We start from the raw sequence: 24,617 nt of genomic DNA, 5'->3' as shown, positions 1-24,617 counted from the left end.
TTACTGGATCGTATGATATTTGTATTTCTAATTAATTAATTAATTAACTCATTTTTTAACATGAAATTTGTTGTCAAATCGGTTTCCATACAACACCCAGTGCTCATCCCAACAGGTGCCCTCCTCAATGCCCATCACCCACTTTCCCTTCCCTCCCACCCCCCATCAACCCTCAGTTTATTCTCAGTTTTTAAAGAGTCTCTTATGGTTTGGCTCCCTCCCTCTCTTTTTTTTTTTTTTTTTTTTTATCTTCCCCTCCATGATGGTCTTCTGTTAAGTTTCTCAGGATCCACCTAAGAGTGAAAACATATGGTATCTGTCTTTCTCTGTATGACTTACTTCACTTAGCATAACACTCTCTAGTTCCATCCACGTTGCTACAAAAGGCCATATTTCATTCTTTCTCATTGCCAAGTAGTATTCCATTGTATATATAAACCACATCTTCTTTATCCATTCATCAGTTGATGGACATTTAGGCTTTTTCCATAATTTGACTATTGTTGAAAGTGCTGCTATGTATTTCTAATTTTTTGAGGAACCTCCATGCTCTTTTCCATAGTGGCTGTATCAAATTTACAATTCTGACAATAGACCAATAGTGCATGAGGGTCCCCTTTTATCTGCATCCTCACCAACACTTGTTATTTCTTGTGTTTTTGATACTGGCCATTCTGACAGATGTGAGGTGATATCTCACTTGTGCTTTTTTTTTTTTTTTTTTTAATTTCCCTGATGATTATTGACAACATCTTTTCACATGTCTCTTAGCCATCTGTATGTCGTCTTTGGAAAAATGTGTATTCAGATCCTCTATCCATTTTTAAATTGCATTGTTTGTTTTCTTGGCATTGGGTTGTATGAGTTTTTAAATATATTTTGGATATTAATCCTTACTAAATATATTTTTGCAAATATCTTCTCCCATTCTGTATGTCTCTTTTTTTGTTGTTGATGGTTTTCTTAGCTGTGAAAAAGCTTTTTATTTTGATAGAGTCCTGCTTGTTTAGTTTTGCTTTTTTTGCCCTTGTCTGAGGAGATAGATTAAATACTGCTAAGACCAATGTCCAAGAGTATTACTGCCTGTATTTTTTTTTAGGCGTTTTACAATTTGGGGTCTCACGTTTATTTTTGTATATAGTGTAGAAAATGGTCCAGTTTCATTCTTTTGCATGTGGCTGTCCAGTTTTCCCAACACCATTTTTTAAAATGTTTATTCATTTTTGAGAGACAGACACAGAGTGTGAGTGGGGGAGGGGCAGAGAGAGAGGGAGACACAAAATCTGAAGCAGGCTCCAGGCTCTGAGTGCACGGGGCTTGAACCCATGAACTGCAAGATCATGACCTGAGTTGAAGACAGACACTTAACCAACTGAGCCATCCAGGCCCCCCCAGCCCAACACCATTTGTTGAACAGATGGTCTTTTCCCCATTGTGTGTTTTTGCCTACTTTGTCTTAGATTAATTGACCATATAAGTGCTGGTTTATTTTGGGGCTCTCTATTCTGTTCCATTGATTTGTGTGTCAATATTTGTTCCAGTTCCATAGTGTTTTCATGACTATAGCTCTGAGGTATAGTTTGAAATCTGGTATTCTGATACCTCTGGCTTTGGTCTTCTGTGAAAACTGCTATTGGTATTTTGATAGGGATTGCATTAAATTTGTAGATTTTTTGGGTAGTGTGGATGGACATTTTAACAATATTCTTTAGTACATGAGCATGGCGTATTTTTTTTATTTGTGTCGTCTTCAATTTCTTTAATAGCTTACAGTTTTCAGAGTACAGGTCTTTCACCTCCTTGGTTAAATTTATTCCTAGGTATTTTATTTTTGATACAATTGTAAATGACATTGTTTTCTTAATTTCTTTTTCTGGTGGTTCACTAATAGTGTATAGAAATGCAACAGATTTCTGTGTAACTTTGCATCTTACAACTTGACTCATTTATTAGTTCTAATAATTTTTAGTGGAATCTTTAGGGTTTTCTATATCTAGTATCATGTCATCTGCAAGTGACAGTTTTACTTTTTTCTTACCAATTAGGATGACTTTTATTTCTTTTTCTTGTCAGATTGCTGTGGATAGGACTTCTAGTACTATGTTAAATAAAAGTGGTAAGAGTGGACATCCTGGTCTTTTTCCTGATATTAGAGGAAAAGCTTTTAGCTTTTTACCTTTGAGTGTGATATTAGCTGTGTTGTTTTTTTTTTTTTTTCCAATATATGGCATTTATTATGTTGAGGTATGTTCCCTTTATCCCCATATTGTTGACAGTTTTTATCATGAATGGATGCTGAATTTTGTCATGCTTTTTCTACCATCTGTTGAGATGGTTATATGATTTTTATCATTTTTTGTTGATTTGGTGTTTCATGTTGACTGATTTGTGGATATCGAACCATCCTTGCATACTTGGAATAAATCTCACTTGATCATGGTGAATGATCTTTTTAATGGTGTTGTTGAATTCAATTTTCTATTACAGTAAAACCTTGGTTTGCCAGCATAATTCATTCTGGAAACATACTTGTAATCCAAAGCACTCATATATCAAAGCAAATGTCCCCATAATAATTAATGAAAACTCAGATGATTCGTTCTGTAACCCCAAAATATTCATATAAAAATTATTTCAATACTGTAATATAATACAAAATAATAAAATACAACACACAAAGAAAAATGAACAAATTAACCTGCAGTTACCTTTTAAAACCTTCATGGCTGGTATGAGGTAGACAAGAGAGGAGGGTTATTGTGTAGGATGACTTTCACTAGCACTAATGAATCATTGCTATCTTTTGGCTCAATGGAATCTTTTTCTGCATGGGGGCCATTGTATATGTTCACACAGATATTAACTACAGTACGGTATAAACTCTTGTCATATACTGCATTTAATGTAACTGGCAATTACATTAGGGTCTGTGTCTGCAGGCAGCCTAACCTAGAATGAAGCAAAGCATTTGTAAGCTTATTCTTGTATGGGAAAGCAAAGGACTGTCCATAGGTGCTCTGAAGTGACAAGAAAATACACTAGTGCCAGTTGTGGGCACTTCCCAATGTTCTGAAAAATCACTGATTTCTGCCAGACACCATGGCCTGAGACCAAGCATCCGAGTATGGGAGATGATCACCCACAATCTGATAGAGAGAAACCATTGGCTCAGGTGTGATCATGTGATGTTTGGTATTATGTACTACTCATATTGCAAAATATCGCTCGTGTATCAAGCTAAAATTTATTAGAACTGTTTACTCATCTTGTGGAATACTCACAGAACAAGTTATTCGCAATCCAAGGTTTTACTCTATTTTGTTCATGACTTTTTGCATCTTGTTCATCAAGGATATTGGCCTGTAATTTTCTTTTTTCATAGTGTCTTTGTTTTGGTATCAGGTTAATGCTGGCCTTGTAGAATGAATTTGGTAGCATTCCTTCCTCTTCAATTTTTTTGGAAGAGTTTGAAGATATCTATTAACTTTTCTTTGTATGTTTGGTAGAATTCATTTGTGAAGCCAGCTGGTCCTAAACTTACATTTGTTAGGAATATTTTTGATAACTGACTCAAATTCATTACTAGTAATTGGTCTGTTCAGATTATCTTTTTCTTTCCTTTTTAGTTTTGGAAGATTGTGTGCTTTGGGGCTCCTGGGTGCTGGCTCAGTCGGTTAAGTGTCCAACTTCACCTCAGGTAATGATCTTGTGGTTTGTGAGTTCAAGCCCCACGTCGGGCTCTGTGCTGACAGCTCAGAGCCTGCAGCCTGCTTCAGATTCTGTGTCTCTCTCTGTCTCTGTTCCTCCCCCACTTGTGCTCTGTCTCTCTCTCATAAATAAACATTTTTTTAAGTTAAAAAAAACTGTAAGGTTTTATGTTTCTAGGTATTTACCTATTTCTTATAGGTTGTTCAATTTGTTGGAATATAATTTTTTGTAGTCTCTTATAATGCTTTGTATTTCTGTGGTGTCAGCTGTAACTTCTTTTTCATTTCTGATTTTGAGTCTTTTTTTCTTTATGAGTGTCTAACGTTTTATCAATTTTGTTTATCTTTCCAAAGAACTAGCTTTTAGCTTCATTGATCTTTTCTATTCTTTTTTTTTAGTTTCTATTTTTTCTGCTCCGATCTTTTTGTTTTTTTAGTTTTTTAAAAATATTTATTTAATATATGAAATTTATTGTCAAATTGGTTTCCATACAACACCGAGTGCTCATCCCAAAAGATGCCCTCTTCAATACCCATCACCCACCCTCTCCTCCCTCCCACCCCCCATCAACCTCAGTTCTCAGTTTTTAAGAATCTCTTATGCTTTGGCTCTCTCCCACTCTAACCTCTTTTTTTTTTTCCCCCTTCCCCTCTCCCATGGGTTTCTGTTAAGTTTCTCAGTATCCACATAAGAGTGAAAACATATGGTATCTGTCTTTCTCTGTATAGCTTATTTCACTTAGCATAACACTCTCCAGTTCTATCCACGTTGCTACAAAGGGCCATATCTCATTCTTTCTCATTGCCACATAGTACTCCATTGTGTATATAAACCACAATTTCTTTACCCATTCATAAGTTGATGGACATTTTGGCTCTTTCCATAATTTGGCTATTGTTCAGAGTGCTGCTATAAACATTGGGGTGCAAGTGCCCCTATGCATCAGCACTCCTGTATCCCTTGGGTAAATTCCTAACAGTGCTACTGCTGGGTCATAGGGTAGGTCTATTTTTAATTTTTTGAGGAACCTCCACACTGTTTTTCGGAGCGGCTGCACCAGTTTGCATTCCCACCAACAGTGCAAGAGGATTCCCATTTCTCCACATCCTCTCCAGCATCTATAGTCTCCTGATTTGTTCGTTTTGGACACTCTGACTGGCGTGAGGTGATATCTGAGTGTGATTTTGATTTGTATTTCCCTGATGAGGAGTGACATTGAGCATCTTTTCATGTGCCTGTTGGCCATCTGGATGTCTTCTTTAAAGAAGTGTCTATTCATGTCTTTTGCCCATTTCTTCACTGGATTATTTGTTTTTTGGGTGTGGAGTTTGGTGAGCTCTATAGATTTTGGATACTAGCCCTTTGTCCGATATGTCATTTGCAAATATCTTTTCCCATTCTGTTGGTTGCCTTTTAGTTTTGTTGATTGTTTCCTTTGCTGTGCAGAAGCTTTTTATCTTCATGAGGTCCCAATGTTCATTTTTGCTTTTAATTCCCTTGCCTTTGGGGATGTGTCAAGTAAGAAATTTCTGTGGCTGAGGTCGGAGAGGTTTTTTTTTTTACCTGCTTTCTCCTCTAGGGTTTTGATGGTTTCCTGTCTCACATTCAGGTCCTTTATCCATTTTGAGTTTATTTTTGTGAGTGGTGTAAGAAAGTGGTCTAGTTTCATTCTTCTGCATGTTGCTGTCCAGTTCTCCCAGCACCATTTGTTAAAGAGACTGTCTTTTTTCCATCGGCTATTCTTTCCTGCTTTGTCAGATTAGTTGGCCATACTTTTGTGGGTCTAGTTCTGGGGTTTCTATTCTATTCCATTGGTCTATGTGTCTGTTTTTGTGCCAATACCATGCTGTCTTGATGATTACAGCTTTGTAGTAGATGATAAAGTCTGGGATTGTGATGCCTCCTGCTTTGGTCTTCTTCTTCAAAATTACTTTGGCTATTCTGGGCTTTTTGTGGTTCCATATGAATTTTAGGATTGCTTGTTCTAGCTTCGAGAAGAATGCTGGTGCAATTTTGATTGGAATTGCATTGAATGTGTAGATAGCTTTGGGTAGTATTGACATTTTAACAATATTTATTATTCCAATCCATGAGCACAGAATATTTTTCCATTTCTTTATATCTTCTTCAATTTCCTTCATAAGCTTTCTATAGTTTTCAGCATACAGATCTTTTACATCTTTGGTTAGATTTATTCCTAGATTTTTTATGCTTCTTGGTGCAATTGTGAATGGGATCAGTTTCTTTATTTGTCTTTCTGTTGCTTCATTATTAGTGTATGACAATGCAACTGATTTCTGTACATTGATTTTCTATCCTGCAACTTTGCTGAATACAAATACATGTATCAGTTCTAGCAGACTTTTGGTGGAGTCTGTTGGATTTTCCATGTATAATATCATGTCATCTGCGAAAAGTGAAAGCTTAACTTCATCTTTGCCAGTTTTGTTGCCTTTGATTTCCTTTTGTTGTCTGATTGCTGATGCTAGAACTTCCAACACTATGTGAAACAACAGCGGTGAGAGTGGACATCCCTGTCGTGTTCCTGATCTCAGGGATCCCCATTGAGGATGATGTTAGCTGTGGGCTTTTCATAAATGGCTTTTATGATGTTTAAGTATGTTCCTTCTATCCCGACTTTCTCGAGGGTTTTTATTAAGAAAGGATGCTGAATTTTGTCAAATGCTTTTTCTGCATCGATTGACAGGATCATATGGTTCTTATCTTTTCTTTTATAAAGTGATGTATCACAATGATTGATTTGCGAATGCTGAACCAGCCCTGCAGCCCAGGAATGAATCCCACTTGATCATGGTGAATAATTCTTTTTATATGCTGTTGAATTCGATTTGCTAGTATCTTATTGAGAATTTTTGCATCCATATTCATCAGAGATGCTTGCCTGTAGTTCTGTTTTTTTACTGGGTCTCTGTCTGGTTTAGGAATTAAAGTAATACTGGCTTCATAGAATGAGTCTGGAAGTTTTCCTTCCCTTTCTATTTTTTGGAATAGCTTGAGAAGAATAGGTATTATCTCTGCTTTAAATGTTTGGTAGAACTCCCCAGGGAAGCTATCTGGTCCTGGACTCTTATTTGTTGGGAGATTATTGATAACTGGTTCAGTTTTTTCGCTGGTTATGGGTCTGTTCAAGTTTTCTATTCCTGTTTGAGTTTTGGAAGTATGTGGGTGTTTAGGAATTTGTCCATTTCTTCCAGGTTGTCCAGTTTGTTGGCATATAATTTTTCATAGTATTCCCTGATAACTGCTTGTATCTCTGAGGGATTGGTTGTAATAATTCCATTTTCATTCATGATTTTATCTATTTGGGTTATCTCCCTTTTCTTTTTGAGAAGCCTGGCTAGAGGTTTATCAATTTTGTTTATTTTTTCAAAAAACCAACTCTTGGTTTCATTGATCTGCTCTACAGTATGTTTAGATTCTATATTGTTTATTTCTGTTCTGGTCTTTATTATTTCTCTTCTTTTGCTGGGTTTAGGGTGTCTTTGCTGTTCTGCTTCTAGTTCCTTTAGGTGTGCTGTTAGATTTTGTACTTGGGACTTTTCTTGTTTCTTGAGATAGGCCTGGATTGCAGTGTATTTTCCTCTCAGGACTGCCTTCGCTACATCCCAAAGCATTTGGGTTGTTGTGTTTTCATTTTCATTTGTTTCCATATATTTTTAAATTTCTTCTCTAATTGCCTGGTTGACCCAGTCATTCTTTAGTAGGGTGTTCTTTAACCTCCATGCTTTTGGAGGTTTTCCAGACTTTTTCCTGTGGTTGATTTCAAGCTTCATAGCATTGTGGTCTGAAAGTGTGCATGGTACAATCTCAGTTCTTGTATACTTATGAAGGGCCGTTTTGTGACCCAGTATGTGATCTATCTTGGAGAATGTTCCATGTGCACTCGAGAAGAAAGTATATTCTGTTGCTTTGGGATGCAGAGTTCTAAATATATCTGTCAAAACCATCTGATCCAATGTATCATTCAGGGCCCTTGTTTCTTTATTGATCCTGTGTCTAGATGATCTATCCATTACTGTAAGTGGAGTATTAAAGTCCCCTGCAATTGCCACATTCTTATCAATAAGGTTGCTTATGTTTGTGATTGTTTTATATATTTGGGGGCTCCCGTATTCAGAGCATAGACATTTATAATCGTTAGTTCTTCTTGATGGATGGACCCTGTAATTATTATATAATGCCTTTCTTCATCTCTTGTTACAGCCTTTAATTTAAAGTCTAGTTGTCTGATCTAAGTGTGGCTACTCCAGCTTTCTTTTGACTTCCAGTAGCATGATAAATAGTTCTCCATCCCCTCACTTTCAATCTGAAGGTGTCCTCAGGTGTAAAATGAGTCTCTTGTAGACAGAAAATAGATGGGTCTTGTTTTTTTTATCCATTCTGATACCCTGTGTCTTTTGGTTGGTGCATTTAGTCCATTTACATTCAGTGTTATTATAGAAACATATGGGTTTAGAATCATTGTGATGTCTGTAGATTTCATGCTTGTAGTGATGTCTCTGGTACTTTGTCTAACAGGATCCCCCTTAGGATCTCTTGTAGGGCTGGTTTAGTGGTGGTGATTTCCTTCAGTTTTTATTTGTTTGGGAAGACCTTTATTTCTCTTTCTATTCTAAATGACAGATTGCTGGATAAAGGATTCTCGGCTGCATATTTTTTATGTTCATCACCTTGAAGATTTCCTGCCTTTCCTTTCTGGCCTGCCAAGTTTCAGTAGAGAGATCCGTCACGAGTCTTATCGATCTCCCTCTATATGTTAGAGCACGTTTATCCCTAGCTGCTTTCAGAATTTTCTCTTTATCCTTGTATTTTGGCAGTTTCGCTATGATATGTTGTGCAGAAGATCGATTCAAGTTATGTCTGAAGGGAGTTTTCTGTGCCTCTTGGATTTCAATGCCTTTTTCCTTCCCCAGATCAGGGAAGTTCTCAGCTATGATTTTTTCAAGTACACCTTCAGCACCTTTCCCTCTCTCTTCCTCCTCTGGAATACCAATTATGCGTAGATTATTTCTCTTTAGTGCATCACTTGGTTCTCTAATTTTCCCCTTATAGTCCTGGATTTTTTTATCTCTCTTTTTCTCAGCCTCCTCTTTTTCCATAATTTTATCTTCTAATTCACCTATTCTCTCCTCTGCCTCTTCAGTCCGAGGTGTGGTCGCCTCCATTTTATTTTGCAGCTCATTTATAGCGTTTTTTAGCTCCTCCTGGCTGTTTCTTAGTCCCTTGATCTCTGTAGCAATAGATTCTCTGCTGTCCTCTATACTGTTTTCAAGCCCAGCGATTAATGTTATGACTATTATTTTAAATTCACTTTTCTGTTATACTGTTTAAATCGTGTTTGATCAGTTTGTTAGCTGTCGCTACTTCCTGGAGTTTCTTTTGAGGGGAATTCTTCCGTTTCGTCATTTTGGATAGTCCCTGGAGTGGTGTAGAACTGCAGGGCACTTCCCCTGTGCTCTCTTGAATAACTTGCGTTGGTGGGTGGGGCCGCAGTCCAACCTGAATCTGCCCCGAGCCCACTGCTGGGGCCACAGTCAGACTGATGTGTGCCTTCCCTTCCCCTCTCGTAGGGGCGAGATTCACTGTGGGGTGGCATGGCCCGTCTGGGCTGCTTGCACCCTGCCAGGCTTGTGGTGCTGGGGATCTGGCGTATTACCTGGGGTGGATAGGCAGGGTGCACAGGAGCGGGAGGGGTAGGCTCAGCTCGCTTTTCCTTCGGAGATCCACTTTGGGAGGGGCCCTGCAGCACCAGGAGGGAGTCAGACCCACCAGAGGGATGGATCTGCAGAAGCACAGAGTTGGGTGTTTGTGCGGTGCAAGCAAGTTCCCTGACAGTAACTGGTTCCCTTTGGGATTTTGGCTGGCGGATGGGTGAGGGAGATGGTGCTGGCGAGCGCCTTCGTTCCCCGTTAAGCTGAGCTCTGTCGTCCGGGGCTCAACAACTCTCCCTCCCGTTGTCCTCCAGCCCTCCCGCTCTCCAAGCAGAGCTATTAGCTTATAACCTTCCAGATGTTAAGTCCCGCTTGCTGTCCGAACACACTCTGTGTGGCTGCATCGCTTTTGCAAGCCAGACTCAGGGGCTCTGCTTTGCTGGTGGGCTGCCCCACTGCCCTGGCTCCCTCCCGCCAGTCTGTGTAGCACGCACCGCCTCGCCGCCCTTCCTACCCTCTTCCGTGGGCCTCTTGTCTAGCTTGGCTCCGGAGAATCTGTTCTGCTAGTTTTCTGGGTTATTTAGGCAGGTGTGGGTGGAATCTAAGTGATCAGCAGGACCCGGTGAGCCCAGCGTCCTCCTATGCTGCCATCTTCTCCCCTGCTCCAATCTTTATCATTTCCTTCCTTCTCCTGACTTTGAGCTTTGTTCTTCTGTTTCTCTTTAAGTAAAAGATTAGATTGGGATTTTTTCTTATTTCTTGAGATAGGCCTATATTGCTATAAACTACCTTCTTAAATGTAAGTGGGGTGTCCCCTACTATTATTGTATTACCGTTAGTTTGTCCCTTTATATCTGTTAGCATTTGCTTTATATATTTAGGTGCTGCTATATTGGGTGCATAGATATTTACAATTGTTACATCCTCTTGTAGGATTCATACCTTTTTACATTATGTAATATCCTTCTTTGTCTCTTGTATTAGTCTTTGTTTTAAAGTTTATTTGGTCTAATATAAGTATTGCTACCCAGCTTTTTTTCATTTCATTTGCATGGAGTATCTTTTTTCACCTGTTCACTTTTAGTCTGTGTGTGCCCTTAGATCATGTGTGTCCTTAGGTCTGAAGTGACTATCTTCTAGGCAACATATAGATGGGTCTTTTCTTTTTAAAATCTATTCAGTCACCCAATGTCTTTTGATTAGAACATTTAGTCCATTTACACTTAAAGTAATTATTGATAGCTATGTACTTACTTCCATTTTATTACTTGTTGCATGGTTGTTTTGTAGTTTATCTCTGTTCTTTTTTTGCTCTCGTTTCTTGTGATTTGATGATTTTCCTTAGTGTTAGGCTTGTATTTCTTTCTCTCTCTCTCTCTTTTTTTGTATTTACTATCGGTTTTTGGTTTGTGGTTGCCATGGGGTTCATATATAACATCCTATGTACACAGCAGCCTATTTTAAGTTGATGTTTGCTTAAGTTCAAATATATCCTACAAGTACTACATTTTGGAGCACCTGGGTGGCTCAATTGGTTGAGCATCTGACTCCATTTCAGCTCAAGTCATGATCCCAGGGTTGTGAGATTGAGCCCTGCATTGGCCTCTATGCTGAGTGTGGAGCCCGCTTAAGAGTCTCTCTCTCTCTCTCTCTCTCTCTCTCTCTCTGCTGCTCTCCCCACTCCTGCTCTCTCTCTCTCTAAAAAATTTTAAAAAATAACTGCAATATTAAAAAAAAACATAAAAGTACTGCATTTTTACTCCCCTTCTCCATGTTTTACGTATTTTGTGTTACATTTTACATCTTTTAATTTTGTGTATCCCTGAACTAATTATTGACATAATTGATTTCACTACTTTTGTCTTTTATTCTCATTTTGGCTTTATAAGTGATTGATCTACTACCTTTACTATATGTTTGCTTTCACCGGTTAATATTTTTTTCATAAATGTTTACTAATGTTTTGGCCTTTTCCACTTAAAGAAGTCCTTTTAACATTTCTTGTAAGGCCAGTTGGTGGCAATAAACTCCCTTGACTTTTGTTTGTCTGGGAAACTCTCTCTTCAATTCTGAATGATGACCTTTCTGGGTAGAATATGGTTGGCATTTTTTGCCTTTCAGCACTTTGAATATATCATGCTACCACCTTTTGGCCTGCAAAGTTTCTGCTGAAAAGATCAGCTGATAACCTGGTGGGGTTTCCCTTGTAGATAACTGGCTGCTTTTCTTTTAAGGTTTTATTTTAGTCACCTAATGCTCATCACAGCAAGTGTACCCATCTTCCATCCCTTCCCCTTTGGTAGCCATCAGTTTGTTCTCTATAGTTAAGAGACTGTTTCTTGGTTTGTCTCCCTTTTTCCTCCCTTTGCTTGTTTTTTTTGTTTCTTAAATTCCACCATATGAATGAAATCATATGATCTTTATATTTCCCTGGCTGATTTATTTCATATGGCATTATATGTACTCTCTAGCTCATCCATGTCATTGCAAATAGCAATATTTCATTCTTTTTTATGGTTGAATAATATTCCACTGTTTGTATATAGCATATTTTTTTTTATACATTCATTGATCGTTGGACACTTGGGTTGCTTCCATACCTTGGCTATTGCAAGTAGGTGTATAAACCTTGGGATAAACAAAGTGTGTATCCCTTTGAATTAGTGTTTTGATATTCTTTGGGTAAAACCCCAGTAGTGTGATTGCTGGATCATAGGGTAGTTCTATTTTTAGTGTTTTGAGGAATGTCCATACTGTTTGCCACAATGCCTGTACCAGTTTGCATTCCTCCCAACAGTGCAGAAGGGTTCCTTTTTCTCCACATCCTCACCAAAACCTCTTGTTTCTTGCGTTGTTGATTTTTGCCATTCTGACAGGTGTGAGGTGTTATCTCATTGTGGTTTTGATTTCCATTTCCCTGATGATAAGTGATGATGATCTTTTCATGTATGTGTTGGCTATCTGTGTGTCTTCTTTGGAGAATGTCTGTTCATGTCTTCACATTTTTAATTGGATTATTTGTTTTTTGGGTGTTGTGTTTTATAAGTTCTTTATATATTTTGTATACTAACCTTTAATTGGCTCTCTTATTTACAAATATTTTCTCTCATCTGTAGATTGTCTTTTAGATTTGATTGTTTCCTTCACTGTACAGAAACTTTTTATTTTGATATAGTCCCAATGGTTTCTTTCTTTCTTTCTTTCTTTTTTTTTTTTTTTTTTTTGCTTTTGTTTCCCTTGCCTCAGGAGATATATCTAGAAAGATGCTGCTGCAGCTGATGTCAAAGAATTTACTCCCTGTGTTTTCTTCTAGGATTTTTATGGTTTCAGGTCTCATGTTTAAGTCTTTAATCCATTTTGAATTAATGTTTGTGTATGGTATAATAAAGTGGTCCAGTTTCATTCTTTTGCATGTACTATCCAGTTTCCCAACACCATTTGTTGAAGAGACTTTCTTTTTCTCATTGGATATTGTTTCCTGCTTTGTCAAAGATTAATTCACCATATGACTTTGGGTTTATTTCTGGGTTTTCTATTCTGTTCTGTTGATTTATGTGTTTGTTTTTGTGCCAGTACCATACTGTTTTGATCACTGTAGCTTTGTAATATAATTGAATCCTGGAATTGTGATGCCTCCAGTTTTTCTTTTCTCTTTCAAGATTGCTTAGGCTATTTGGGGTCTTTTGTGGTTCCATACAAATTTTAGGATTGTTTGTTCTAGTTCTGTGAAAAATGCTGTTGGTGTTTTGATAGGGGTTGCATTAAATGTGTAGATTGCTCTGGATAGTGTAGATTTTAACAATATTTCTTCTTCCAGTTTATAAGCATGGAATGTCTTTCCATTTTTTTTGTATCTTCAATTCTTTCATCAGTGTTTTATAGTTTACAGAGTATAAGTCTTTCACCTCTTTGTTTAGGTTCATTCCTAGTTATCTTATTTGGTGCAGTTGTAAATGTGATTGTTTTCTCAGTTTCTCTTCCTGCTGCTTCATTAGTAGTGTACAGAAAAAACATATTTCTGTACATTGATTTTGTATCCTGTGACTTTACTGAATTCACTGATCAGTTCTAGCATTTTTTGTGGAGTCTTTTGGGTTTTCTCAATAGATTATCATATCATCTGCAGATAGTGGAAGTTTTACTTGTTCCTTACCAATTTGGATGCCTTTTATTTCTTTTTGTTGTCTAACTGCTATGGCTAGGACTTCCAGTACTATATTAAATAAAAGTGGTGAAAGTAGATATCCCTGTCTTGTTCCTGACCTGAGGGTAAAGGCTGTCAGTTTGTCCTCATTGAGGGTGATGTTAGCTGTGGGTTTTTCATAGATGGCCTTTATCATGTTGAGGTATGTTCCCTCTAAACTATTTTGTGGAGGGTTTTTATCATGAATGAATGTTATATTTTTTCAAATGCTTCTTCTGCATTTATTGAAATGATCATATGGTTCTTATCCTTTCTCTTACTGATATGACATATAACAGTGATTGATTTGCAAATATTGGACCACTCTTGCAACCCAAGAATCTGTCTCCCTTGATCGTGGTGAATTTTTTTAACGTATCGTTGGATTTGGTTTGCTAGTATTTTGTTAAGGATTTTTACATTTGTGTTCATCATAGATATTGGCCTGTAGTGTTCTTTTTTTGTGGTGTCTTTGTTTGGCTTTGGTATCAGAGTCATGCTGGCCTCATAGAATGAATTTGGAAGTTTTCCTTCTTTTTCTACTTTTTGGAATAGTTTGAAAAGAATGGGTCTTACCTCTTTAAATGTATGGTAGAATTAGCCTGTGAAGCCATCTAGTCTTGGACTTTTGTTCAGGTGGGAGGTTTTTGATGACTGATTCAATTTCTTTGCTAGTAATTGGTCTGCTCAAATTTCCTATTTTTTTCCTGTTTCAGTTGTGGTAGGCTATATGTTTCTAGGAATTTATCAATTTCTTCTAGGTTATCTAATTTGTTGGCATATAGTTTTTGATAATATTCTCTCAATTATTTATATTTCTGTGTTTGTTTTGTTATTTCTGCTCTCAGTTATGATTTTATTTCGGTCCTTTCTTTGTTTTTCTTGGTAAGTCTGGCTGGAAGTTTATCAATTTTACTGATTTTTTTTTTTTTCAAAGAATCAGTTCCTGGTTTCATTGATTTGTTCTATTGTTTCTGTATCACTTATTCCTGTTCTGACCTTTATTATTTCCTTACTGTTGTTTTAGGCTTTGTTTGTTGCTCTTCTTGTGGCAGGCCTGGATTTCTATAAACTTTTGCTTTTGCTACATCCCAAAGGTTTTGAACCATTGTGTTTCATTTTCATTTGTTTCCCATGTACCTTTTTAAAAAAATTAATTAATTTATGTTTTAATTTACATCCAAATTAGTTAACATATAGTGCAACAATGATTTCAGGAGTAGATTCCTTAATGCCCCTTACCCATTTAGCCCATCCCCCCTCCCACACTCCCTCCAGTAACCCTCAGTTTGTTCTCCATATTTATGAGTCTCTTCTGTTTTGTCCCCCTCCCTGTTTTTATATTATTTTTGTTTCCCTTCCCTTCTCTTCATCTGTTTTGGCTCGTTATGTTTTGGCTCGTAAAGTCCTCATATGAGTGAAGTCATATGATTGTTGTCTTTCTCTGACTAATTTCACTTAGCATAATACCCTCCAGTTCCATCTACATAGTTGCAAATGGCAAGATTTCATTCTTTTTGATTGCCGAGTAATACTCCATCGTATATATATACCACATCTTCTTTATCCATTCATCCATCAATGAACATTTGGGCTCTTTCCATACTTTGGCTATTGTTGATAGTGCTGCTATAAACATTGGGGTGTATGTGTCCCTTTGAAATAGCACACATGTATCCCTTGGATAAATACCTAGTAGTGCAAATGCTGGGTTGTAGGGTAGTTCTATTTTTAGTTTTTTGAGGAACCTCCATACTGTTTTCCAGAGTGACTGCACTAGCTTGCATTCCCATCCCATGTACTTTTTAATTTCTTCTTTTCCTAGTTGACCCATTCATTTGTTTAGTAGCATGTCATTTAATCTCCATGTATTTGTGGTCTTTCCAGATTTTTCTTGTGGTTGGCTTCTAGTTTCTTAGCATTGTGGTCAGAAAAGATGCATGGTATGACTTTGTTTCATTCATTCGTTCATTCATTCATTCATTCATTCGTTTAAATCCAAGTTAACACACAGTGTAATAATGATTTCAGGAATAGAATTTAGTGATTCATCATTTACATATAACACCCAGTGCTCATCCTAGCAAGTATCCTCCTTAATGCCCCTTGCCCATTTAGTCCATCCCCCTGCCCCCCACAACAGCCCTGTAGCAACCCTCAGTTTGTTCTCTTGTATTTAAGAGTCTCTTATGGTTTGTCTTTCTTTCTCTGTTTTTATATTATTTTTGCTCAGTTTGTATCTTAAATTTCACATAAGAGTGAAATCATATGATAGTTGTCTTTTTCTGACTGGTTTTGCTTAGCATAATACACTCTAGTTCCATCCATGTTGTTGCAAATGGCAAGATTTCATTCTTTTTTATTGCCGAGTAATATTTCACTGTGTGTGTGTGTGTGTGTGTGTGTGTGTGTGTGTGTGTGTGTAGCTAACATGGTATGACTTTGATCTTTTTGAATTTTTGAGGTTTTGTGGCCTAATACGTGACCTGTTGTGGAGAATGTTCCATGTGTACTTGAGAAGGATGTGTATGTTGCTGTTTTAGGATGGAATGTTCTGAATATATCTGTTAAATCCATCTGGTTCAAGGTGTCATTAAAAGCCATTGTTTTCTGTTTACATCATGTCCATTGTTGTAGGTGGGGTATTAAACTTCCCTACTATTATTGTGTTATTATTGATTAGTTCCTTTATGTTTCTTAGTAACTATTTTATGTATTTGGGTGCTTTCATGTTGGGTGCATAAGTATTTACAATTGTTTTATCTTCTTGTTGGATTGTCCCCTTTATTATTATATAGTGCCGTCTTTGTCTCTTATAGTCTTTGTTTTAAAGTCTATTTTGTCCGTAGGTCACCTGGGTGGCTCATTTGGTTAAGCATCCAACTTTGGCTCAGGTCATGTACTCACGGGTCATGAGTTCAAGCCCCACATTGGGCTGTCTGCTGTCTGCATGGATCCTGCTTGAGATCCTCTGTCTCCCTCTCTCTGCTCCTTCCCCACATGCTCACACTCTCTCTCTCTCAAAAATAAACATTAAAAAAAATTGTAAGGGGTGCCTGGGTGGCTCAGTAGGTTAAGCATCTGACTTTGGCTCATGTCATGATCTTACAGTTTGTGGGTTTGAGCCCTGCATTGGGCTCACTGCTATCAGCACAGAGCCTACTTTGGATCCTCTGTTCCCTCCTCTCTCTGCCCCTCTCCCACTCATATTCACTCCCTCTCCTGCTCTCTCTTTTCTCTCAAAAATAAATAAAACATTTAAAACAGTCTATTTTGTCCAATGTAAGTATTGCTACTCCAGCTTTCTTCTGATATCCATTAGGATGATAAAGATTTCTCCATCACCTCACTTTCAATCTATAGGTGTCTGTAGGTCTAAAATGAGTGTCTTATGGGCAGCATATAGATCAGTCTCGTTTTTTTTATCCATTCTGTCACCCTGTGTCTTTGGTTGCAGCATTTGGTCCATTTACATTCAAAGTAATTATTGATAAGTACGTATTTGTTGTCATTTTGTTTTTTGGTTGTTTCTGAAGGTTTTCACTGATCCTTTCTTATGTTTCTTTCTTTTATGTTTTGCTGGTTTTCTTTAGTGATAGATATATTTGGATTTCTTTCTCTTTATTCATTGCATGTTTATTACTGGGTTTTCATATATGGTTACCATTAGGTTTGTATGTAATATCTTCTATATTAAGTTGCTGGTCATTTAAGTTTGAACGCATTCTTCTCTCCCCACATGTTAGGTATATGATGCCATATTTTACATCCTTTTATTTTGTAGTTACTTGACGGGTTTTTTTTTTTTTACTGAAATACTCATTTTTACTAATTTTGTGTTTTTGACCTCATACTGTCATTTCTGGTCCTTCCACTCAAAGAGTACCCTTTAGTATTTGTTGCAGAACTGGTTTACTAGTCATGAACTCCTTAAGATTTTTGTCTATCCAGGAAACTTTTTATGTCTCCTTCTGAATGGTGCCTTGTTGGATAGAGTATTCTTGGCTTCCAGTTTTTCCAATTCAGCACTTTGCCTGTAATCTTGCCACTCCTTTCTGGTTTGGAAAGTTTCTGCTAAAAAAAATCCACTGAATCTTTTGGGACTTCACTTGTAAGTTATTAACTTCTTTTGTCTTGTTGCTTTTAGTATTTTTTTCTTTATTATTTTGTCATTTTAATTACATTATGTCTTGGTGTGGATCTTCCTTTTTAAAATTTTGTTGGGCGTTCTCTGTGCATCCTAGATCAGGATATCTGTTTCCTTCTCTAGATTAGGTGAGTTTTCAGCAATTATTTCTTCAAATAAATTCTTTGCCCCCCCCCCTTATTTTCTCTCTTCTTCTAAGACTCTTATAATATGAATGTTATTATGTTTGATGAAGTCACTGAGTGACTCATTTTGTATATTTGTGTAATTCTTTTTCTCTCATTTTTGTTCAGTTTGATTACTTTCCATTACTCTGTCTTCTAGGTCATTAATTTGTTCCTCTGTTTCTTCCATCCTGTTCATTCCATCATGCATTTTTCTCACTTTGTTTTTTGAGCTCTGTATCTCTGTTATATTCCTCATCTCTGTTAATAGTCTGACTGATGCCCACCACTCTTTTCTCAAGTCCAGAGAGTATCTTTATGATCACTGCTTTAAATGCTCTATCAGGCATGTTTTATGTATGTTTCACTTATATCTCAGGCCATGATCTTGTGCTCTTCTTTCATTTGGGACAGATTCCTGTGTCTTCTCATTTTATGTGAGTCTCTGTGCCTATTTCTGCATGTTAGCAATGTCAGCTACATCTCATGTTCTTTTTTCTTTTTAATGTTTTTATTTATTTTTGAGAGACAGAGCAGGAGTAGAGGAGGGGCAGAGAGAGGGGGACACAGAATCTGAAGCAGGCTCCAGGCTCCAAGCCATCAGCATAGAGCCCGATGCGGGGCTGAAACTCATAAACCATGAGATCATGACCTTTAGTCGAAGTTGGATGCTCAACTGACTGAGCCACCCAGGCGCCCCAGCTACATCTCATGTTCTTGAGAGTAAAGGCTTAATGAGGAAGAGGTCCTATAGTACCTTGCATTGTATTGTATCCTGTACCCCAAGACCTGGTGCTTCTGAGAGTATCTCTAACATGTACTGTGTGTGCTCTGTTATTGTATTCTTGCCACTTTATCCTTCAGGCCAATTGTCTGCAAAGGCTGTCTTGGGCTTTTATGGGCAGTGTTTGATCCCCTTAATGTGGCGAGTTTTAACTAGGTGTACTCTGGCCTGCTTGTGAAATGAGAGTTGTTGCCGCCACCACCAGAACCAAGGCTCCACAAACCTCCCAGTTGGGGAGACATGGTGTGGGCAGGGGTTTGGGCCAGCGTTCTGAGGGAGGGGGCTGCTGTGCTGTGACTGAGGCACATGTGACTAGTAGGGGCGGTTCCACAAAAGCTTGAGGGGCTTGGACTAAGTAAGTCAGGTAGTGAGTGTCATAGCTCTCCTGGTTCCTGCCCTATGCAGGTGTGGAGGAGGGAAATGGCACCTGCCAGTTCCTTTGTTCCCAGAGGGATCTCTCCATGAATGCTGCCTCTCTGAGATGAGTGAGTAGCTTCCCCATTGTGTGCCTCAGATGCTTTTCAGATCGCTGTTTTCACACTGCCTGTCCACTGGCTGTTTGCTCTGGCTTTTTTCCAAGAGCAGTCCCAATGTCCTCTGAACTCTTCCCAAGCCAAGCACACAACCTTTAAAACTCCAAGCTTTAAGCCCTGCTGGTTGCAAGAATTCATGAAATTTGGTCCCTCTCACTTTCCAAGCTAATAGCAATGGGGATTTGTTTTCCCCATGCACTCCCCTGTGTGCTAGTTTGTCTCTTGTCCTTCTTCACGACCATGGCAGCCACAATCTGTTTTTCTCCCAAGCCAACTCTCTGTTCTTCCTGCCTTCTTCAGTGTGGTCTCTTCTCTACCTTTAGTTGTGGTTTGTTCTGCCAGTCTTCAGATTGATTTCTGGGGTATTTAGGATAATATGATAGTTATCTCGTTGTATTTGTGGGATGAGGTGAACCGAGCCTCATCAGGGTCGGGAGTGGGGTCCTCCTGCTCCACCACCATCTTCCTTTCCTCTCTTGTCGCTTTTAAGGTTCCCTCTTTAATTTTTGATATTTTAAGTATTATTTGTCTTGGCGTGGACTTCTTTGTGTTCATCAGTTTGGGGCCTCTCTGTGGATCCTGGACCAGGACATCCATTTCCTTCTCCAAGTTAGGGAGTTTTCAGGTATTATTTCTTTAAATGTTTCTGCTCCTTTTTCTCTCTTCTTCTGGGATTCCTATAATGTGAATGTTAGTGTGCTTGATGTTGTCTTAGAAGTCTCTTAACCTACCCTCATTTTTAAAATTTTTTTATGCTGTTCAACTTGATTTCCACTACTCTGTTGTCCAGATTGCTGATACGTTCTTCTGCACCCTCTAATCTGTTGATTCCCTCTATTATATTTTTCATTTGTTATATTCTTCAGCTCTGATTGGTTCCTTTTTATATTTTCTATCTCTTTGTTGAAGTTCTGATTTCATCCACTCTTCACTCAAATCCAGAGATCATCTTTATGACCATTACTTTGGACTCTTTATCAGTTAGATTGCTTACCTGGTTTTCATTTAGCCTTTTTCCTAAGGTTTTGTCTTGTTCATTCATTTCGAACGTATTCCTATCTCCCAATTTTGTCTGACTCTATTTGTTTCTATGTATTAGGTAGTCCAGCTTTGTATCCTGATCTTGAAGGTAGTGGCCTTACATAGAACGTATCCTCTGAGGCCTAGTAGCTCAATCCCCCTGGTTGCCAGAACCAGGTGCTCCAAGGGTGTTTCCAGTGTGGGCTGCATGTGCCCTCTTACTGTGATGAGGTTGCAATGGTTGCAGGCATGCAGGTGGGTGGGGCTGCCCTCTCCTACCAGGCTGGCTGCAGGCAACGATTGTGGGTGTGCTAGTGGGTGGGACTGGCACCTCCTTCCTCCCTAGGACAAAATTTGCTTTGGATGAGTGCCGGTCCTGGCTGGGACTCCCTGCTGGGTGTGGCAGGGCTGTATTTGCTTTGGCGGGGTGCCAGCCAGGATGCACACGTTGGGTGGGGCAGGTCTGCAGGTGAATGCTCCGGTGGGGGTGGTGGTGCCAACCAGGCAGATGGAGTGCGTCAGGGCTGGTGCCTGCCAGTGCTGGGCCAGCTAGGCTGAGGAGGGCAAAAAAAATGGTGTCTGCCAGTACTTCCATTCCAGAGAAGTTTCCTACAGATCCCTGCTCCTCTAGCACATGCTTTAAAATTGGGCAGTAAATCTTTAAGTATAACCTAGACACTTTACAAACTGCTGCCCCTGTGCTGGTTCTGAGCAAATGAAATTGTAAGGGCCCTTTAAGAGCAGAGTCTTTGTTTCCTGTAGCCCTTTAGCTGTCCCCTAGTTAAGGCCTGCTGATTTTCAAAGTTCCTAGAGTTCCAAAGCCAGAAGTTATGGGAGGCTCATCTTCCCAGGACAGATTCCCAGGGCTGGGGCAGGGGTGCCTGATGTGGGGCTTGGACCCCTCCCTTTCCTTGAAGACATCTGTGCCCATGCTCTCCCTCCCCCACCTGTGGGTCACCCCGCCGGGGTTTGGTTCCTGATGGGGCATCTCTTCCCCTCCTACCCTTCTCGATGTGGTTCTTTCTTTCTCTCTCTAGCTGTGGAAGAGAGATTTTGTGAGTCTTCGGGTCATTTTCAGAGTGAGTTGCACCATATGTAGTTGCAGCCTTGGTGTGTCCATGGGAGGAAGGGAGGATCTTCCCAGTCCACGGCATTCCCTCTCTCCTTCTCTCATTTTTTGTCCACTCCTAGGTCCCCAGAATGCAAACCAGTACCTGCTGCCATAATTAGGTGCTCCATATAAATGTTTAGATGGAAGGAGTAGACCTCAAGTAACTTCACCTTCATGCAGCTTTCTTCCATTAGGGTGGAAGAGTTGTAACTTCATGGCTCTCCTACCCTCAGGGATTCATTGATCTGTGTATAATTTCTAGAAACTTGGGCTTTTGTTTTGATCCCCAAAAAGGAGAGAGATCTAATACACTTTGGTAATATTTGGCTGTTACCGAGAAACCGAGATGTAAAAACAGGACTAGATTAGGCCGTTTATACATTTAATAGGAATAGCAGTAACCATAGTAAGGTTGAGAAAAACCTGTTCCCTTAGTAATCTGTATCGGGAAAAACTATCCTTCTTAAAATTGCTATGGAGATGTAACCTGAAATTTCCTAAATGCACATTATAGCTAACGTTTAATATAAGCTAAACTCTTTGTATAGTTGAATAACCAAATTCTTGCCTAATTGGTGTATGGTTTTCTTTACTGTCAGAGAGGTACAAAAATTCTAAATACCACAGGGCCCCACAAAGTATAAGCTTATATGTCTTTGTATTTTTGGTTCATTGTATTTAGAGGCAAGTGACTTGTGCACGGTAAAAATAACATCCTTCCAAATTACTTACTTTTGAAATGTTTTAGAGCTACACCTTCCTAGTGGGCCAAATGGGTCTCATTCCCAACATGGTGTGTGATTTGGGATTATTGAGAAGTAAATTCATTCAACTGAATCTCATGTGCACACGTACTGACTAGTTTACTCATCTAATGAAGTTTGAATTTCACAAATGTGCAGTAATTCTATACCTTTCCTGCAGCATGCCTGAGCTTATAAACTGTGATAAGGTATTACTCAAGGTAACAAATGATTGTTTATTCAGGACAAAATAAGCCTCTTGATTTGTGTATTTGCTAATAATAGTGCTGCCTGACTTTAATGCAAACACTGTAAAATAGACAAATTCCCAAAGGGTTCTCTGTCAAAATTATAGGTTTAGGCTAAACTAAAGCACTTGGCTATGTTTTCATATTTTTAATGTATCTGAGAGAAAGATTCAGAGTTCTCGAGTGGTCAGAATCCCACTCTTCACAGAAGGCTGGCTCGCTTGCGCAGCAACAATGAAAACAGATCCAAGTCATTGGATCTCTTAAACGAATTCAGTTAACTACAGCAAAGATTGCAGAGTTCATGTAATAACCACGGCATGCTTTAAACAGATCACTATACTGCTGGTAAACCTTAATAACATGACCAGTGAAGAGCTGTCTAAATAAATAAATCTGTTATTGTTTAAAAAACCTAGAGAGTTTCTAGGAATCGGAGCATGCTAGGATGATGTCAGAAGTTGCTCTCATGTATCCACACCAGACTGAAACATCACGTTTTGTTTTGGGGACAAAAGTCACATCACATTTTGGGGACAAAAGTCCCCATTTCTACCAGTGTTCTGTAGTTCCGGGGGCACACTATGGATTAAACTTCAGCTTAAACACATCTTTGTGGAGGTGATTAGTCAAATTGTTACACAGTTCAATTTGAATATTCCTTGCTTTCATAAAACCATATTCTCTGAATGCTGGTCATACTAAAATGCACAGAAAAAGACCAGTCTTTTTCTCTCCCTGACAGTATAAAAGATTTTGGGGGATAGACAGCAAATTATTTATGCAAAGCTATTTTCTTTACAATGACGAGGCACAGTGGTATTTATCTCAAGCCCATTTCAAGGTTTACATACGGATAAAAGGCAGCCATACAGGTAAAATCATCATTATGAGTCTCCCTGATTTGTAGCATTTTGAATGTTCATTACTCGGGGGGAACACAATCTATTTGAAGACTCAGACTGTGATGGGAATCCACTCCACAAAGAGAAAGCAATATTAAATAAACCCGACAGTAAAAGAAACGCAGACCATAAACAGTTTTTTGGTTTTTTTTTTTAATATCTATATAAAAAATAACGAGCGATTTACAGATCTTTCTCTAATCAGAACCTCAAGTGTATATATAAAGGTACTGTACAATATATAAACATTTACAACCAGTACATCCATATTTTGCTTAGCATTCCAAGGCCACATTGCTAAGTCAGTATATAATCAGTACAGTGACAGGTTACTTAGGAAGGAAAGAGCCACGTCAGACTGACAACAGAGGACATCAAAGTTATGTCACAGTTTACAATAAAAATAGGATCTTTATCACTAATTGTGGACTATTGGGAAAATAAATCATTTCTGTGGTACTAAATTCTTAGCATTTATCAAGCCTCCTAATTTTTCTCTATTCAAGTAGTTACAATAGATGGGTAAATATAGTTCTGGATGAAAGGGGATTTCAAACTCTCACTCTGGGAAGCGTGTCTCAGCTACAGGGGCAGATTCTGTTGTTACATTAAAGACTTTCACAGTCGAACTCTAAGAGGAAACGACCTGGACATAACGTGTTTCACAATAACAAGATGAACCCAGGTGACAGAACAGGGGTGTTCAAATACCCCATAAAATGGTTTTGTTCTGAGATTGTTCCTTTATTTATAGTCGCTACTGAATGCTGCTTCAGGGGACTGAAAAACCTGGGTCTGTCTTACGGAGTTAAGAACGGTCTCTACCTCCCAACAAACATCTTTCACTAGACTTTTAGAAAGAACTCCGAAAATGTGTACAAGCTAAGCAAATGTTTAGTCTCCCTTTCTTGCTTTTTAAATAAGTTAATGTAGCTAGAAATTAAAATACGATCTAGCACGTTCTGTCTACCGCCATGTCTATCCTCTTGCCGAGCAGGGCTCACGCAGGTTCTGCCTCTGAACACCTGAACTTGTATGGCTGTTTCGTGATGGAGTCCCTCACAATCTGTCTGGTTTTTGGACTCTCCAGATATATACTATGTATTAACAATTAATGAATTAGTAGTAGGTCCAACCCAAATATCCAGAAACAGAAATGTGGTGGCTCTTCTCTGAACAGCCGTGAGCACTATTTCCACAGGCTGCTTTCTGGTTTCATAACGAAATAACCGAAGGAAAGGGGTGACCTGAGACGCTAAGACTGCATCAGGGCTGGGTCACACAGCAGGTGAGCTCTCCAGTGCTGAAAGTACGGTCTCATTTTGAACATTCAATTGTTAAGTGGTATCTTGAAAGTTACTCAGAATACCTTATGCAGCCGAATTAAAATCCGGAAGAA

At 38.6% G+C, this 24,617-nt stretch overlaps 1 protein-coding gene across 3 annotated transcripts in view; it reads left to right on the top strand.

Annotated features, from left to right (window-relative positions):
- The window catches only part of PHTF1 (putative homeodomain transcription factor 1), an 89,043-nt gene that overhangs the window by 64,194 nt on the left and 232 nt on the right, over positions 1 to 24,617 (top strand). Inside the window, exon 21 of one of the 3 annotated variants that reach the window (XR_008295143.1) lies at positions 3,627 to 3,697. The exons of the other annotated variants lie outside the window; for them this stretch is intronic. The gene's annotated coding sequence lies outside the window, so the exon portion shown is untranslated. The remainder of the gene's footprint in view (positions 1 to 3,626; positions 3,698 to 24,617) is intronic. 3 annotated transcript variants of the gene reach the window in all.

This window comes from Acinonyx jubatus, chromosome C1 (assembly GCF_027475565.1).
Source record: "Acinonyx jubatus isolate Ajub_Pintada_27869175 chromosome C1, VMU_Ajub_asm_v1.0, whole genome shotgun sequence".
NCBI classification, from domain to species: Eukaryota; Metazoa; Chordata; class Mammalia; order Carnivora; family Felidae; genus Acinonyx; species Acinonyx jubatus.
The sequence above is the reverse complement of the archived record's forward strand: the minus strand, read 5'-3'. Positions and strand labels throughout refer to the sequence as shown.